Source organism: Chionomys nivalis, chromosome 19 (assembly GCF_950005125.1).
Source record: "Chionomys nivalis chromosome 19, mChiNiv1.1, whole genome shotgun sequence".
NCBI classification, from domain to species: Eukaryota; Metazoa; Chordata; class Mammalia; order Rodentia; family Cricetidae; genus Chionomys; species Chionomys nivalis.
In genome coordinates this window covers 38,007,888-38,026,336 of record NC_080104.1, presented here as the reverse complement: position 1 = coordinate 38,026,336, position 18,449 = coordinate 38,007,888, and positions in this window count along the sequence as shown.

The following is an 18,449-nucleotide window of genomic DNA, read 5'->3' as shown; positions in this document are numbered from 1 at the left end:
TTTAAAAAAAGAAAAGAAAATGCCACTATGAAGTTCAATCCGTGACAGAAACACAACAGCAGCAGCACCTCATGTGACTCCATGGGCCACACATCCCTGAAGCCAGCTTCGACCCTGTGGAATGGCACTCCCTTCCTGAGAGGCCAACACCAAATTTACTGTTTACCAATACACTCTCCTCAAGGTCTGGGCTCTCAGCTCACTAGAGACCTATACTGACAAGACATTGCTCTCCATGAACCCAAAGGCCACAGCCAGCGCCATTCCTCTACAACCCCACCCAACCCATCTGTGTCACGGACCCCTGCAGGATGCTGTCCATGTCAGTTGCATTATTGCTTTTCATACTCATTCATTTTATGTCATCAACCAGAACACGAATACTCAGGGGCTCAGAAATATGTAGTATTATTCTTTGGTACTCTCTGCAGAATCTGCACTGAGCTACATTTCCAGTAAATACCAAGAAAATAATCCCTAATTGGACCGGAGAAATGAAAAATACATTTCCAGATCTACAAAGTCAGAGATTCCAGTTTTTTTTTTCATTGAAATGAGAAGACGGTCTCCATCTTCTATTTTTCTCAGTGATTTGAGTTTATTTCCCTATGCAAGTGGTCATTCGATAATACCTTGTGGTCTGCCTGCTCTAGGCAAGGTGTTATGATACTTAGGTGCTGGGAAAACAATGATAGAGGAAAAAAAAACAGGACCCTGACCCTTACGGGGCTATATATTCAAATCGGAACCTTGGCCAACAATTTTTTGAAGCATTTCCCTTAGGCAGAAGGAGATGGGAATTCAGGATTCAAACTACAGCCTGGTGACGTTCAGGCTTGTGAACAGGTGTGTGTACACTCACGTACATGGACAATGTACAGTCATGGAAAAACTACTCAGGAGTGGCTCCAGAGAGCCCACCAGGCTCTCAGTCACAGAAGGCCACTGGTAACAAAGACAAGACTGGCCAGCAAAGGTCTCCTTGAGAGCCTGCTGAGAGTCATTACTGGAGTGAGTGTTCTGTTCTACTTGGGATATTTTGGCATTTTTTCCCTTTGATTGTTGTAATCTCTCTCCCAGAACGTAACGCACTTGTGGTGTTATACCAAATATCACATTTACCCCTGAAAATTTCCAGTGCCTCTCAGGACACGTTTTGCTATATATTTTTAAGAAAAAGGAATAAAATGCACTTCACCATCGCTCTATCTCCGTGCATGCCTGCACTGCTTTTCCTTTGCCAACTCCAAAGGACCACACCCCTTCCCTGGTGTTGACTGCCTTCAAGGACTCTTCCAGGAAAGCTGGCTGTCTCTGCGCTAGCTAAGGGTAGCCAAGGGAAGAAAGAAAAGGGTGATCCTTGGCAGAGGGTGAGAGAGGAAAAGAGGGACTGAATTTATAGTTTTCTAAGAAGCCCATTCCTGGGATATCAAGCTTATTGGGTCTTGAAATGGCATTAATCCATTTGTGAAGGAAATATGAAGATCATACTCTTATGGCCTTGAAATGTACAAAAGTAGGTGCACACACAAGTACATCCACTTACACAGACACGTACACATATTCATACACCTATCTAACTAATTAACTGGCCCACTCCCCAACATTGCTGAATTACAGATTACATTCCCAATACAAGACCCAGGGGCACAATTTTAAAGCCCTCCAACAAGGAATAGTTCTATGGGTCTCTGTCTTAGTTAGGGTTTCTATGTTTGTGATGAAATACCATGATCAAATAGCAAGTTAAAGAGGAATGAATTTATTTGGATTATACTTCCACATCACTGTTCATTATCAAAGCAAGTCAGGACAGAAACTCAAATAGGGCAGGATCCTGGAGGCAGGAGCTGAGGCAGAGGCCAGGAAGGAGGTGCTTCTCACTGGCTTGTTCCACCAGGCATGCTCAGCCTGATTTCTTACAGAGCCCAAAACCACCAGCCCAGAGATGGTACCACACACAATGGGCTGGGCCATCCACCCTCAGTTACTGATTAAGAAAATGCCTTGCAGGCCTGCCTACAACCCAATCTTACAGAGGCATTTTCTACATTGAGCTTCACTCCTCTCAGATGTCTTTAATTTGTGTCAAGTTGACATAAAACTATCCAACACATATTCCAACAAATACTAAGGATTTCTCTGTCCCATTTCCTTGCCAAGATGTAATGGAGACCGCCCCAGGCCCTACTCAGACACATACATGATGAGACCAAGTCTCTCTCTCTTAATGTTATGGAAAGATGTTACAAGAAAAGAAAGGTAGAACATGAAATGGATTCTGTGGTGCTGTATTGAGATCTGTCACTATAAACTTATTATCTCCTTAGGTTGGTAGCTAGGTAGATAGATTAGATAGACAGATAGGTAAATGATACATAGATAGATAAAAGATAGATAGATAGAAGATATGTTGCAAGGTGGAGATTGTTTGTTGGTTCCCCGGCTTCTCAGTCCTGAAATAATCACACAGAAACTATATTATTTAAAATCACTGCTTGACCAATTACTTAAGCATATTGCTAGCTAGCTCTTCCATCTAGAATTAACCTATCTCCATTATTTTATGTTTTACCACAAGGCTTTGGCCTACCAGCAAGGTTTCAGTATCTGTCTTTGGCAGGGCTACATGGCTTCTCACTAACTCTTCCTTCTTTCCCCCAGCATTCAGTTTAGTTTTCCCTGCCTACCTCTATTCCCTGTGCAGGCCCAAGACAATTTCTTTATTAATTAATGGTATTCACAACATACAGAGGGGAATCCCACATCACCTACCCTTTAAATGTAAACAAACATTGATAAACAATATTTGAGTATATGGGCATAGTTTTTTCCATACTGCTTCCTGTTTTTTGTTGGGCAAGGTAATTTTGGGAGTTGTTCATGGCGACCTTTAAGCGGGTCTTGGTGCATCAAACCATATTAGTCTGGAAGCAATCCACAGGTTCTCATCTCTGTGGAAACAAAAGAAAAACCTCATATCCAAAGCAACATAGAGAGATAAACAGTTTAGCATAGACGTATAGATCTATGCATATGAACGAGTTAGTGTTCACACATATTGCTCCACTTTTGCTGTAAGTTCTAGAAGCAATGACATTTATTAGTGATCGATAAAGTACTTAGAGATAATTTATTTTTAAAAACATTAGTTTTAGCCGGGCGGTGGTGGCGCATGCCTTTAATCCCAGCACTTGGGAGGCAGAGGCAGGCCGATCTCTATGAGTTCAAGACCAGCCTGGTCTACAAGACCTTATTTCTGATCACAGTCAGAAAGAACTAGGGCTGTTAATTTTGTTTTGTTGTTTATACTTATGCATATGTTTAGGGGGTGAGTAGGAGCTAAATGTATTGCCACAGTGCATATGTGGAGGTTGGAGCACAAGTTCTAGGACTCGATTCTCTCCTTTCTCTACGTGGGTTCTGAAGAATGGACACGAGTCATGATGGTTGGTGGCGAGTGCTTTTACCTGCTGGGCCATCTCACCAGCCAGGAATCAGAGCCAAGTAAGAAGTGGTTGCTTCTAGGAGTAGTACAGCAAAAGGAAGGGTGAAGTACTTCACTCCCTGCTGCCTCAATCGTGGAGTGCCAGAGAAGGAGGGAGTCTTGCAGGATCTACCTTAATCCCGAGATCACGATGCCCAAAGTGGAAAGCTGAAAGGAACAAAATAGGAGCAGGCTCATAGCACAGCACATAACATATGAGAAATACCCATGAGCCCTTGCCGACATAAATGTTTAAAGCTGATCTCATAAGTTACTAAACAGAGGAGAAGGAAGAGTTCCTCAGACAGAATAACAATTAAATCACATGGGAGACAGGGCATGGAATCACTGACTGATGGAGGCTGACATAGACAGATGTTTCAGGAGAAACAGTGTTTACCTCATCTTTACGTAGCTTCCACAAGATAAGTATCAACACCAGAGGGAAAGAGACTGCCTTACAGAGGAGGAACCTCAGCAAACGTCCCCTGAACTAAGTGGTCAAGAGGTGAGCATCCACAGTGAGTAGGATCATTGAAATCTGGAAGCTGGGACAATGACAGGAGAATGACACAGCTTCCTCCAGGGAGCTTCCTGATAAATGATCACGCAGCAGAAAACTTCAAATAGGATGGCATTGAACGGAAAGACCAGAAAAGGCTCTTTGAATATGCCCAAGCTATGGAGACAACAGACAAGCGCGGACTGCAAGGAGTCGAGGGAGAGAGTGCAGTGCTGGGTCTTGGGCACTATATATCCTGGACCAGCAGTTCAGAACTGTCACGGTGAGAAGCATGTAGCCAGGCAATAATGCTACCTCCTTAGTTGCAATAATCTCACTGTAGTTACTTCATGGGCTAACAGTACTAGACGTTGGCAAGAGAATACATGCAAGTTCTGTTACTTAGACTTCGCCACAAGCCCAAAATGGGTTCACCTTTAACGCAAGTCGAAGCACTACAGCTGAAGTGAATTATCCCATGTGCACTCAAAGGTCATTCTGCCTGTTCATTTTAAAGGCTAGGCTCAAAACGTGCCTTTGGACCATGTTGTCTGAAGAAAACCCGTCTCTCGTGCACAGAGCGCTGAATTAAGAGAACACTGGCATGCCTGAGCTCTCGCCATTTCCTCCAGCTACCACACAGCTGCCACCCACCGTTTGCCCCACTTACCATATGCTCTGCTATCTTTTCCATCTACAGAATGTACTCTGTGCTCCCTGCTTTATGGGTCTTCTAATTTCACCGTGGGTTGAAGGGCTAAACTCCATTTTATGTCTTGCCTAGCAGAGAGGCAATCTTGTCTTTTCTGCTGTCTAATTCGAAACAAATAACCACACAACAGCAATTTCCTTTTCATGAGCCAAGGCCAATGCAAAGACAATTCTTTGCCAGTCAGGAGTATGAGCTGTCATGAATCAAACACTTTTCCTGCAGGTTGTTGGGTATTTCATACTTGTGTTGCTGACCATGGGGAGCTGACTTTGAGATGAGCTCCGGGTAGAAACGACCTTGATCCAAGATTCTAACAGACAGCTACGAGGCCTGTGTGTGTGTGGGGGGGGGCAGTTTGAGAGTCAAGGGCACCAGATGAAGCCTGTGGGGGCAGACACAGCAGCCTGTGTACAACTTTTACTGGAGAATGTTTTCCTTTCTATTGTCTCATAGACATAAAAAAAAAAGCTTCTTCCTATGTCAGCGTTCTCATCCCTGTTGTGTAAGTGAGAAAGCTGAGACCCTGAGAACATGGTGTTATCAGAGGCCTCAGGCTCTGATGGAGCCAGGACCAGCCTGTGCTTTGATACAGTCTTGAATATTTCTAAGGCTATTTCATTGGTTCTTTTCCTAAAGAAGCTGTTTCTATCTGTCACATTGTATCACTGGGGGATGCAAGAGACTATTCTTTGCAATGGAAGCCATCTCCAACCATCAACCCTCTTTCTGTGTTCCTAGCTAAATCCTCTCAGGTTCAATAGATGTGTGCAGCAGTTTGCAGAGTTGAAAGCAATCCGGAAAATTGGCAGAGGTAATGTGGGTTGCGTTTCCCATTACCATTGACTAACACAGCTCTCACAGGCTGTAACAGCAATAAGGACTTGGTAAAAAGCACACTTAGAATTCTGAATTTTTGATTTTTAATCCTGGCTAGTGATATGCAGTGCAGTATCCTCGTGGAGGGATAGGGGGCTGCAGTGATCACAAAGAGACTCAATGGAAAGAAAGTCAACCGTGAACAGTGTTGTCAAGCTGGACTTGAAGTATTTTCAGTTTGTGATTTATTGATCAAGTCATGACTCCATCATACGTTGAAGAACATCTGTATTTGGCACGTGCTAGGTGTGGTAGCACACAAATTTAATCCCAGCATTCGAGAGGCAGAGGTAGATAGATCTCTGTGAGTTTTGAAGCCAACCTTGTCTGTGTAACAAGTTCCAGACTAACCAGGCTTGCATAATGAAATCCCGTCTCAAATAAAGAAAGAAAGGGAGGAAAGGAGGAAGAAAGGGAGGGAACAAAGGAGGGAGGGAGGCAGGGAGGAAAGAAGGAAGCCGTGTATTTAGCACACGTCTGCATAGTTGCCAATGCTAGGGTGTATGTACCTTAGAGGGTTGTGAATAGACAAAGTCGCTCTTTATTCCTCCTTATTACGCACTGGAACGCAGTACTTCTCAACTCAAATTACTACCCTCCAGCCCAACATCAAAGAACACGTCTTAGGCACAATCCGTGTCCCTGCTGTGACTCACTGGAAATATCTTTCAATCTGGAAACACAAATGCAAACAGGTGTGAAGGATAATAACTGCATGCTCTCTAGAATCCAAAAGCAATATGTTCTTCATTGCCCTGTCAATCATCTCCATTCCCTCCTTCCCTCAAGTGTGAGTCACTTTCGTTATTCACAATGAAGACGTCAGTGGGTTCTGAGAGGAATACTAAAGACGGCTGTGTGAATGTCTGTTTACTCTAGAGATAATCACCTGGTAATTTTTATTTGAAAATGCAGATGTAATTAAATATATACAACACAGAAAGAAGCCAGCAAGATAGGTTTGAATTTTTTTTTTTTTTTGGAAGAGCAAGGGGAGTCCTTTCTTTTTAGTGTGTTGGTATGCAGGCTCACGAACTGTTAAAGTTGGGACAATTGCAACACTGTGTGATTTCAAATATGAAGTCAGAAAATAGAGGAGAGGAAACTGCCTATAAAATTATAAAGTGTGTCTGTGTGGTACTCAAGGATGAAGAAGACAAGGGAAGAGGCTCCACCTCACTGCTGCGGATGTAACTAAGAAGCACCTTTGATGACAGCAATTTTACAGGATAGCTAAGGACCCTTGACATCGTGCCTTTGTAGCCAAGTCGCTTTTATGAAGGAAATACTTAGTGAAATTACCCTAGAAACGTGGAAAGGCTCCCACACAGGGGGGTTCACCGCAGCACTTAGTGTGGGGACAGAACTGACATGATGGTGAAATCATAGGGAACCAGGGGATGGATGCTGCCTTATTAGTGGGATGTAATCCAGGCATTCAAGTCTTGTTTACAAAGAGTGATGTAGTGGAAAACAGCAATCAGAAAGACACAACAGAGCAATCAATGTGATTCTACGTTGTTGCTCTTTATTCTAGATGCTTACAAAGGACATCTCAAGACGGCTTTAGAGTCATGAAGACTTTAAACCAATAATAAACATTAGTCATATCCTACAAGAGATGATGCTCTGATTTCTTTTTAAATATTAGTTTATTATTTAGGTATTAGTTTTTAAATTATATATATGTGTGTGTGTGTGTGTCTCTGTCTGTGTGTGTGTGTGTGTGTGTCTGTGTGTGTGTGCCTATATGGGTATGAACATGGGTGATGTGGGATTCCCCTCTGTATGCTGTGAATATGTTTTATTATCATTGTTTAATGAATAAAGCTGTTTCGGTCAATGACTTAGCAGAGCAAAACCAGGTGGGAAATCTGAACAGAGATAGAGAGAGTGGGTGGAGTTGAAGAGATGCCATGTAGCTGCCGAAGGAGAAGGAAACCCTGGAACCTTAGGAACCTTACCAGTAGGCCACAGCCTCATGGCAGGCAATACACAGATTGATAGAAATGGGTTCATTTAAAAATTAAAAGCTAACTAGGAATATGCTAGAGTCTTTGGTCAAACATTGTTGAAATTAATATAGTTTCTGTGTGATTCTTCTAGTCTGGGCAGCTGGGAAAGGAATGAGCAGTCTCTGACTACACACATTGGTTCAAGTGCCCAAGGAAGCCAGAAGAGGGCTTTGGATCCCTGCAGCTGACATTACAGACAGTTGTGAGGCACCTGAGGAGCAATGGGAAGTGAACCCAGTCAGATCCTCTGGAAGAGCAATAAATGCTCTTCACCCCTGAGCCTTCTCTCTAACCCCAGTGTTCTTATTATTTGATGGATTTGTTTGAATTCTAAGAAAATAACCAAGGCCGGGTAGTGGTGGCACACGTCTTTAATCCCAGCACTCAGGAGGCAGAGACAGGTGGATCTCTGTGAGTTCCCGCCTGAAATACAAAGTGAGTTCCAGGACAGTCAGAGCTACACAGAGAAATTTTGTCTTGAAAAAATAAATAAATAACCAAAATAAATTTAAAACAATTATGAGTGATCTACTAACAGAATAGATAGAATCATACTAAATTACTAAATGATCAATTAACATCAAAGAAAGCAGAACAAATAATAACACCGGTATGGGGGTGGGGGTGGGACACAATAAACAGAAAACATTTATGTGGTGATTTGAAAGAGAACTGTCCCTGGTATTTTGGTATCAGTCCTAGATGGTAGTGCTGTTTGGAGAAGTTTAGGAGATGGAGCCTTGTGTAAAGTATCCCCCTGGGGATGGGCTTTAAGAGTTTAAAGATTAGTGCCATTTCCAGTTCATTCTCTGGTTCATCATTAACTTAGAGTTCATGATGCACATTCTTAGCTTCCTGTTTCTGCTGCCATGCAGCTCCCATCATGACGGACTCTATGCCCTATGAAACAGTAAGCCACAGCAAACTCTTCCCTCTACACATTCCCTTGGGCATGGTGTTTTATTCGCAGCGACAGAAAAGTAACTAATACAAGTCATAGGTGTACTAGAGACTAATTGATTGAGATCAATAGCCATATTAAGTACAAATGCTCTAATCTATCAGTTCACATGGAGAACTGAAGAATGAATAAAAGGGAAAGATGCACACATAACCAATTCACAAGGATCCAAGAGGAGCTAGATGATAGAGCAACAGTAAAGGGATCAAAATGGTGTTGGCTTAATTACATTAATCAAAACAGAGGAATTTCAGGTAAAGACTTCAGAGCAAGAAAAATGAAGGCATAAAGAACTACATAATGTTATTATAAAGGTTCAATTCCCCCACAAAATCATAGAAATTCTTAATCTGTATATTTCTAGCAACAGACCTAAGGTAAGGACTCAAAATACACAAGGCAAAAACTAGCAAAACCACAAAGAATAGACATGCCCACAAGCATAAATCAATCATTTCTACAGCTTTCTGGCAGCAAAGGACAGATCCAGTTGGCAGAAAATCAATGAGATTGTAAACTCCCCAGCACTATCAACCAGCTGTATCTAACTGATGCTTATAAAAGACTTCATTCATACCATACCAGTAGAATACACATTCCTGTTATGGTCATAGGGGTTGTTCACCAAGATAGAATGACTACCTTCTAACCATAAACATACCTTTGCTCATGCCTATAATCCCAGAACTTGGGAGACAGAGGCAGGTGGATCTCAGTGAGTTCAAGGCCAGCCTGGTCTACAGAGCTAGTTCCAGGACAGGCTTCAAAGCTACAGAGAAAAACCTGTCTCGGGAAAAAAAAAAAAAAAAAAAAAAAAAAAAAAAAAAAAAGGAAGGAAGGAAGGAAGGAAGGAAGGAAGGAAGGAAGGAAGGAAGGAAGGAAGGAAGGAAGGATGTGTCACTGGAACAGGCTATGGGGTTTCAAAAGTCTAGCACAGTCCCAGTGTGTTCTCTGCCTCCTGCTTGTGAGTCAAGATGTGAGGTCTCAGCTGCTGCTGCCACCATGTCTTTGATCTGTCATCATGAACTCTTCCTCTCTGAAACCATAAGCTCAGTTTAATACTGTATTTTGTAAATTGCCTTCATCATGACACTTCATCCCAGAAACAGAATGGCAACTAATACACCTATATTAAACTGTGACCAGCCTGTCTTGATTTGTCTACTTCTACTTTCTGTTTCCAGAAGACAGCTTTGTGTGTTTGACATCAGGATTTGTGGATATTTTTGCTTGTTGCAGTGCTCCAGATTTGTCCTAATTTTGTTGTTATAAAACACTGACCAAGGGTGATTTAGGAAGAAAAGGGTCCATTTCATCGTACACACCCAGGACACAGTACAAATCTGAGGTAAGTCATGGCAAGAGGTCAAGGCTAGAGGAGCACTGTTCACTGACTTGCTCCCATGGCTCATTCAGCTGGCTTTTTTCTACAACTCACAACCAGCTGTGCTATTCACAAAGGACTGGGACCTCCCACATCAATCATTAGCCAAGAATTATCCCAAGGCAGGCCCATCGACCAATCTGATGGAGGTAATTCCTCAGCTGAGGTTCCCTTTTTCCAGCTGTCTCAAGTATGTGTCAAATAGCCAAAACTAACCAGTACTTATGTACATCCTTGTCACAAATGGCAAGATTTCCCTCATTGTTTAAGCTCATATATCATTCCATTATGTGTTTTATTTATCCATTTGTCTGTAGATGTTTCAGTTGGCTTCATGTCTTAACTTCATGAATAAATATGATATATGTGGGATACAGATGTCCCTTCTACATACTGACATAGTTTCCTTTCAATAGATAGTCAGAAATGGTATTGGCAGATGCTATTGCACCTGTGTTTTTCTTTTGAAAACATTTTTCAAGTAAGATCTACATAAGGAGAATTATACAGCTGATGAAAGAAATCGAACAAAATCTTAAAATTGAAATACAGTCTATGTTTAGAAGATACCAATAAACAGGAAGACTCATTATCATTAGTACGGCAACTCTTTCCAACCTGATCTATTAATGATGTGATTTCAACCAAATATAATAATCAAAGTAATGGTCCTCAACTTTAAAGAGAAAAAAAAAAAAACCATGTACTAGCTTAAAAGATACTTAGGACCAAAGTCAAAACTTGGCACCACGGGCAAGTAAAACTACAGCAGTTAAAGCAGTGGGCTGCTGCGAGAGAAACAGGCAGACAGATGGAGCACGGCCGAGCCCTGAAAAGGCCTCTCTTAAACAGAGTTCACTGATCTGTGAACGAGAAGCGAAGTCAACAGCATGAAGAAGTCTTTTCAACAAATGGTGGGGAGATAATTGGGCATCCACATGCAGAGAATGAAGAAACCTGGACATAACCTTAGTCCTCTCACAAACACTAGGCAAATGGTTCAATAATCCGAGCATAGAATGAAACCATGTAAAGACGGTAGGCAATGCACAGGAGATGACCTAGAAGGCTGTGGGTGTGGTGACATGACTCCAAAACACAATCTATGAAATGAAATACTGACAAGCTGGACCCCATTAAAATTTAAACAAACAACATGGGAGGAAAAGGTTTAATTTCAGTTTACACTTTCACATCGCAGTCACTTATCAAAGGAAATCAGGACAGACACTTGAAAAGGTGGGAACTTGGAGGCAGAAGCTGATACAGAGGCCTTGGAGGGAGGCTGTGGTGTGGGAGGTCCTTCTGTCCATGTGTTGCTTTTATTGATTAATGAATAAAGAGCTACTTTGAACCTATAGCAAGGTCAGAACAGAACTAGGTGGGAAAAGCTAGGCTGAATACTGGGAGAAAAAGGGCGGAGTCAGAGAGAAGCCATGGAGCCGCCAGAGTCAGACATGTTGAAACTTTTCCGGCAAGCCACTGCCATGTGGCGAAACACAGATTAATATAAATGGGTTAAATTAATATGTAAGAGTTGCCAATAAGAAGCTAGAGCTAATGGGACAACCAGTGAATTACTTAATATAGTTTCTGTGTGATTATTTCAGGTCTAAGCTAGCCGGGCAGCTGAGAACCAACAAATAGCTCCTTCCAGCAACAAGACTTCTTACTGTGTTGCTTCCCATGACTTACTCTGTCTGCTTTCTTATAAAACCCAGGACCACAGGCTCAGGGATAGCACCACACACTCTGAGCTGGGCCCTTCCACATCAATCATTAATCAAGAAAACGTCTTGCAGACTTGCCCACAGGCCAATCCTACAGAAGCATATTCCCAATTAAAATTCCTTCTTTCCAGATGACCCTAGCTTGTGTCAAGTTGACATAAAAGCTAGCCAGAACAGGTATTTATCACATTTAGACCAATTCAAAAAGAGAGACTCATTTCCCCCACAGAGTTACAGGCAGCTGATTCTCCTGATGGCCTCATTTATCAGGTGAAGTCGACAGACTGCAGTGAAATCTACTGCTTCCTCTCGGCCACAGGAATCTTGAGAGACGTGCATCTTGAGCATTTCATTGCCATAAGGAAATACCTAGGGCAAATTTATAGTGCAAAAAGGGTATTTGCCTCCAGTTTGCTAGGTTAAAGCCTAAGAGCCTTGTGGTAAATGACAGAACAAGGCAGGAAGAAACGTCATGTCTTCAACAGGAGGCAAAGAACTAAAGAAGCTCCTTTTATAATGATATTTCCATAAGACCTAGCAGGTGTCCCCTGAAAAAATACTTTAATATTTTTAAGGGTATGACCCAAAGACTTAATGACCTCCCTGTAAGTTCCACCTCTGAAAGATTCCACCCCATCCGAATATTCCCACAGTGAGGAGTACAATTGAAATTCATAAGTTCCACGGAACAGTCAAATCATATCCGTATCACAAAAGTTCATCTCCATGCATCATGTACACACCCTACCCCCACCCTCCCACCCCATCTCTCCATGCCCCAGCACCTGCAGCAGCCGTGTAAAATTCACAGACCACGGTCCCTTTTCAGGAGGAGCTGAGGTAGGGCCATGGCATTTGATCTTTGGTGAATGTTTGCAGAATGTAGGAGTCTTCACTTCTCAAGCTTCCCTCACTCAAATGCATGGGGAGGGTCCTCTGTAAGAGACCCATTGCCCATGCTGCATATATGAATCCATAGACCCAGTTTGCTAGGTTTCTTTACGCAATCCTGTCATGAGGCCACTGCCACACGACACCACAACCACACCACATCCTGTGATCTTCCTTTCACCCATGTATCTGACCAAATGCATCACTCTATATTAGAATTAACCAGCTCCTACTTCCCTTGCTTTTTTCATAAATTTCTGTTAAATTTAAAATGTGACTCCAATGTGACCTATATTCTTACCCTTTGGCCTCTCATGAGAGCTAGTTTGAAGGCTCAGATAGAATAACAAATGTATGTTTTGATTAACTCCATTCTAAAGCCAATAGTAAATGAAATATAAGGGGAAAATCCCTGGAAGCTATTTTAAATAAGAACACAAAGAGATTTTTGTAAGTCTGACTGTATTTCAAATTAAAAACATCTGTCTGAAAGGAGCACACAAAATAAGCAGCAATATAAAGCGCAGCTGGGAACGAATGTACTTGTGATGCACATTCCTGATGAAGGTGAGGGTCTGGAATATAGAGTCAATCCGCAGAAATCAACAAGAAAAATGAGAAAGAGCTCCAGGCTGACAAGATGAAAAGGCGGTTCAGAAAGGGAATCCAAATCACTGAGAGGGAGCAAAATGATACTCATGGGCGGTCAAAGAAAAATACATGAAAACTACGGCCTGGTGCCATGCCACATCCCTTCTAAAAAGCAAAATAGGGACATCTAATCGTACCAAATGTCATTAGTAAGGATGGGAAAGAGACGCACCAAATGCCTGGCGATGCTGGGAACTGTGGCACTGACTGGCCAAACTGCAGGCAAGGCCATCACCACTCCTCTGATGTGAGCACAGAAGGCACAGCCGGAAGTGCCTGGGGACACGCTGTAACGTAGTCTGAACGCAGTATACATATCCATCATTGGAGGTTGCTAAGTGAAGAGTGGGGGGGGTGTCCCCATCCAGGTTGGCTTTAAACTCACTATTTAGCAGAGGATGAGCTTACCCTCCCAGCCCTCTTAACTCTATCTCCCTTATGCTCCAGATTACAGATGTGCACCAACTTATCCAGCCAAGGTGTATTTATAATTTAAGTTAATTTACCATATGTCTTCTGTAGATAAAAAGATTCATTGTTGAAAGAAATATAACATAGAATACCATTTATATTCAGATCACAACTTTACAGTGAGTACTACTGTACGTTACTGATATGCATGCATAAATGTAATAGCAGGGCTAAAAGGCACAAAAATCAAAGATGCCATATTAATGACAATGTATGGCTCTGCAGAGGGGATGTCAGGTAAAGATCTATGGTGGGATTCCACCACCTTTTTAAATATTTAAATAAAAAGCAACTAAGAAACATGTAAGATTTAATACAGATGACTGACAGATGCATTATTTTCTAAGCATTTCTTTTGCACATTCTATATTAACAATGTAAACATTGTCTATTCCCCTTATATGCACACTTTGCTTGGCCCCATCCTTCCTGCAATCCAAGTTGGTTTCCACAGTCAATGTCCTGCCAGAACTAACAATGAATGGCTCTCCATGGAGCTTCCAGTGTGCTCCCACAAGATCTAGTCATCATACAAAATGGTCTCTTGACTTTGGGGTCACACCTTTCATATCTCTGCCTCCCTGGTCTTTCCCGCATCAGCACCTTGCTCAACCCCTGCTGCCTTGCCACTCAGAGCAGCCTGGGCCTTCCACAGCAACAGTAGGGGCAACACTGCTGCCTCAGGTCACAGTGGGAAAATGATGGTAACTTCTTAAAATAGCCATTTGTCACCTCAGGAAATGTCCCAAGAACACAACACAAACTAAAAAACAAATAAGAAAATTCTGTTTCTGAGGACTGATCTCCCTCTTCTCTGGGCAACACCCCAGGGTCCTTCTTCTCTGGAGACTCCAGGTATCAGCGACTTCAACTCGCTTCAGCTGCTGGCTGCCTGGCTTAAATTCTGACTGGACTGGGTATGGTCCAGACTTAGGGACTTCCTCCTCTTATTTTGTCCCCATCCTAAGGCAGAGGCTCCACCATGAAGAACGGCATCGCTGAGTATCCTAGGGCCTTTGTTGTCCTTATGTTGGTTTATGACTCTATGTCAGGGGAGGGAAACAAAGAAGATCTGAGTCTACCACTGTGACATCACCTTCACTCAGCTTCATGCAAGGATCAGAAGCCCAAGGTCATTCTCAGAGTCCATGCCAGCCTGATCTTAGAAAGATCCTGTCTCAGTTTATTAAAATATATTTTTATTTATTAACAGTTTTTCTAGGTCTGGGTCACTTCACTTAATATAATAGTCTCTAACATCATCCATGCACCTGCAAATTTCATGGTTTCATTTTTCTTTACAGCTGGACAGAATTCCATGGTATATATGTAGAATCCCATAGAGCACCTGTACCACATATTGTTATCCATTCACCTGCCGAAAGACATTTGGTTTGTTTCCATTCTTAGCCATTGTGAATGGAGCAGCAATGAACATGGCCTTTTAAATTTTCCCCCTATTCATGCTGGCATGTCAACTGATGTTGTCACTGTTGTGCTATTGTTTAGGTTACCCATATTATTGAGATTTCTGTAGGTGCAGCTTCCCTAACATGCATAGAAGTTGTCACCTTGCAGCAGGCACCCTGGCCCTCTGTCCCTCTCAATCATCCTGCCTCACTCTTCTGTGATATCTCCTGAGCAGGTGGGGATTGTGTCATCAGTGTATCAACGGCGTGCAATTATCAAAGATCCAATTAACTCTAAAACCAAAAAGGAGTAGAGTGATAGAAGACATACTTGTTGATCCCTGGCCCCTGCACAAAGCAATTTGATCAGGCTAACCTTCCCTCTGACAACTTCTGTGAAAGCCAATTCAAAGAATAACAAATGACTTGGTCGGGAACTGGAGGTCAAACTAAGCAACAGAAAGCTGCCCATAAGAACAGAAGGATGGGGTCGCTGAGAGAAATCTGTGATTCTGAGGGCATTCCCTAGGCTGGCTATGAATTTGCATGTTGGAAAACTCTGTCTGTTCTGATAGAAACTCTAGAAGGAGAAGAAGATCCCCTAAGACAGGTTGGAAAGAATAAAGAAAAGCAAAATAGAATGGAAGGGTCCCCAACTCCACATGCAATCAGGACCCAAATCTCTGCAAGGTAACCAGACATCATCCATCTGAGTGAGCCCCCATAAGTCAACACAAAGTCTGCAGCCAGAGAATCTGAAAGAATTGAGCCACAGTTTGCTGCCCACCTCACAGATGTGATAAATTCAGTCTTCAAGGAAGAAATCATGATAAGATGTTGGAAATCACTAGTACGTGATGAGCTTCAACCATTTAATTTCCTCTCATTTTGGCAGGATTTAAATTATAAGCTCATAATTCTTTGAGACAGGCTTTTGCTGTGAACCAATCCTAGGCTGGTCCTAAACTCATGGTTCCTCTGTCTCAGCCTCCTGAGTGCTGGGGTTACGAGCCTGCACCACTACACTGGGCTACATAATTGGATCTTAATGGCAGCAGTGAGAGCTGGAAAGTTCTTGAAAAGGTGATAACTTATCCCACAAGTTGGTTCATGGTGCCAGCCCCTCCACTGGAGCCACCCAAGATCTTCCATTGCACTCTCATTCCCAGAATTCCCTTTTATGTATGGTAACAGACTGAGAGCTGGCTGTTGGAGAACTCTGCAATATTGGGAAGTTAAAGTAAACCATTAGCTGTCAGTGTCAGAAGGGTAGAATGGGGTGCAAGTCCCCACAGAGCACTGCACATGTGACTGTTCACTGAATACTGGCTTAGCTTGTTGGCAGTTGCTCCAGAAGATGTCAGAGCATCTTTGGGGGGATAGCTTGAGTGATGAAGCAGGCATGTTCTGGCCCAAGATAAAGGGCACCAGCTTTGTTTTCCGTCTACTCACATCTTCAGAGATGGTTGCCATGAAGAAACGCACAGTTTGTTCTTGCAGTTAATTCATCTCCATGATTTCCCAACCACTTTTCCTGTCCTACGATGTCCAGTGTTACCTGCTGGCTGGCTGCTCAGCTGGCCAACAGCAACTCCATTACCAACTGCAAAGAGAAGGCTTGCTGTAGACTGTGTCCTTCTATGCATTGTGATCTTGGGTGGTGTCGTAAGCCACACGTTGGGGTGACATCTGTCAGGGTCCAGCCTTGAGGATTAGAATTATTAAGCAAAAGGTGCAGAAATATGAGGGAAATAAGAGACAGAAACACAGAACAGCACCAGGAGATTTAGTAAATACTGAACCAATCCCATTTATTTTCTACCTGCTTATATACTTCACTCCAATAGGGAAGGGGGAAGACAACAAACTTCATTAACACAATACAAGGAATAGACCAAGTATCCTGTAGGCAGCTACTCCCTGGAAACTCCTGCCAATCTCCTTTGAAGGAGCAAGAATAGCAAGGTGGAGCGGATCCACCTATATACTCAAAAGACTAATTAACCACACCATAGGTCAGGATCTCTTTTTGTAGACACACCGGCTGTCACAACTTTGAAAAAGCAAAAGTAAGCTCAAAATATCTGACTTTTAGTCAAGATGGAACAGACTCATATCTGTGAGCCTCCACAGGGTGGGTGCCTTTTTTCTGATCTCCCAAGTGTCCCCTGAAACACCCTGATTTCTGCAGTCAAGAAAAACTTCTCCACAACCGTAGTTGAACTTACAAACCTTTTTATAATCTCAATAATCCCTAATACTTACCATGGATCTGCTTTTCTGATTGAGCATTAGTACAACAGATCATAGCCGTTGTTCAGTGGAATGAACTATAAGCTAGGATCGAGAAAGAATGACGTCAGTGTATCCCCCACAATGGGCTAGGACCTGCCCCATCAATCACTAAGTAAAATGCAAGAGCAAAAGGAACAGATATTCCCATACTGCGGATATGGGCCGGTCTCTTTGGAATTTAATTTCCACATTATGTGAGTACTTTAAGTGCATGTAACGAGGGACCCAGCTCTTACTGATATTTACTTCACAAGCTGGTGTTAAGTAACTGATTTTTGCTTTTAATGTTAGTGCTGGAAACTGAACCCAGAGTCTCATACAAGCTAAGCACACATCCTACCACTCGGGGTTTTTTGCACAGTGATGAGCATACTGGGGACAGTCTAGAAGATGTGAATCCACAGTACCCAAAGATCTATGCCTAGCACTGCAAAAGGCAAAATAGCATCCTGTCAAACAGTTAAGGACAGAGGTCTTACCCTCCTTAAAATACTCCCTCCTGGTACTGCCATTCGGTTCCGTGTCACTTTTAAATGCATGATCGATTTTCATTACTGTGACTTGTCAGAAAAACTTGAAGGAGCCCCCCCCACACACACACATACACATAGTTTCCAAGATCACTGCTTCTTTTGCTATTGGGGAGAAAGGCTTTCACCTGCAACCAACAGACCAGACGCTCATTGTTGTTCACTCCTTGTTGATAAGCAGACACTCTCCCAGCTCCCCCTGCTTCCTCCAGCCAGGCCCCACCTTCTAACCCTTCCAGAGCTCCCCCAGAGTAATTCGGCCCACAGTTGAAGCCAAACCAGTGAGAAGTCGGGTGGTCCTTCCACTGCCCCAGTGCGGGTGGGCCATCTTCTTCAGCAGGAAGCAGCAGCGTATGCCACTTCATCCAGGTAAAAATCCAAGTGGTTTTGCACCACCTAGGGAGTTAGGAGGGCCCTTCCTTCCCCACATCTGAACCCTGTCTTATCCACAAATGCCACACTGCAATTCGAGGCCATATTGTGTGAAGAGGAGACCAGAAGGGTGCATTCTGATTAGAAGAACTTCATTGACCAT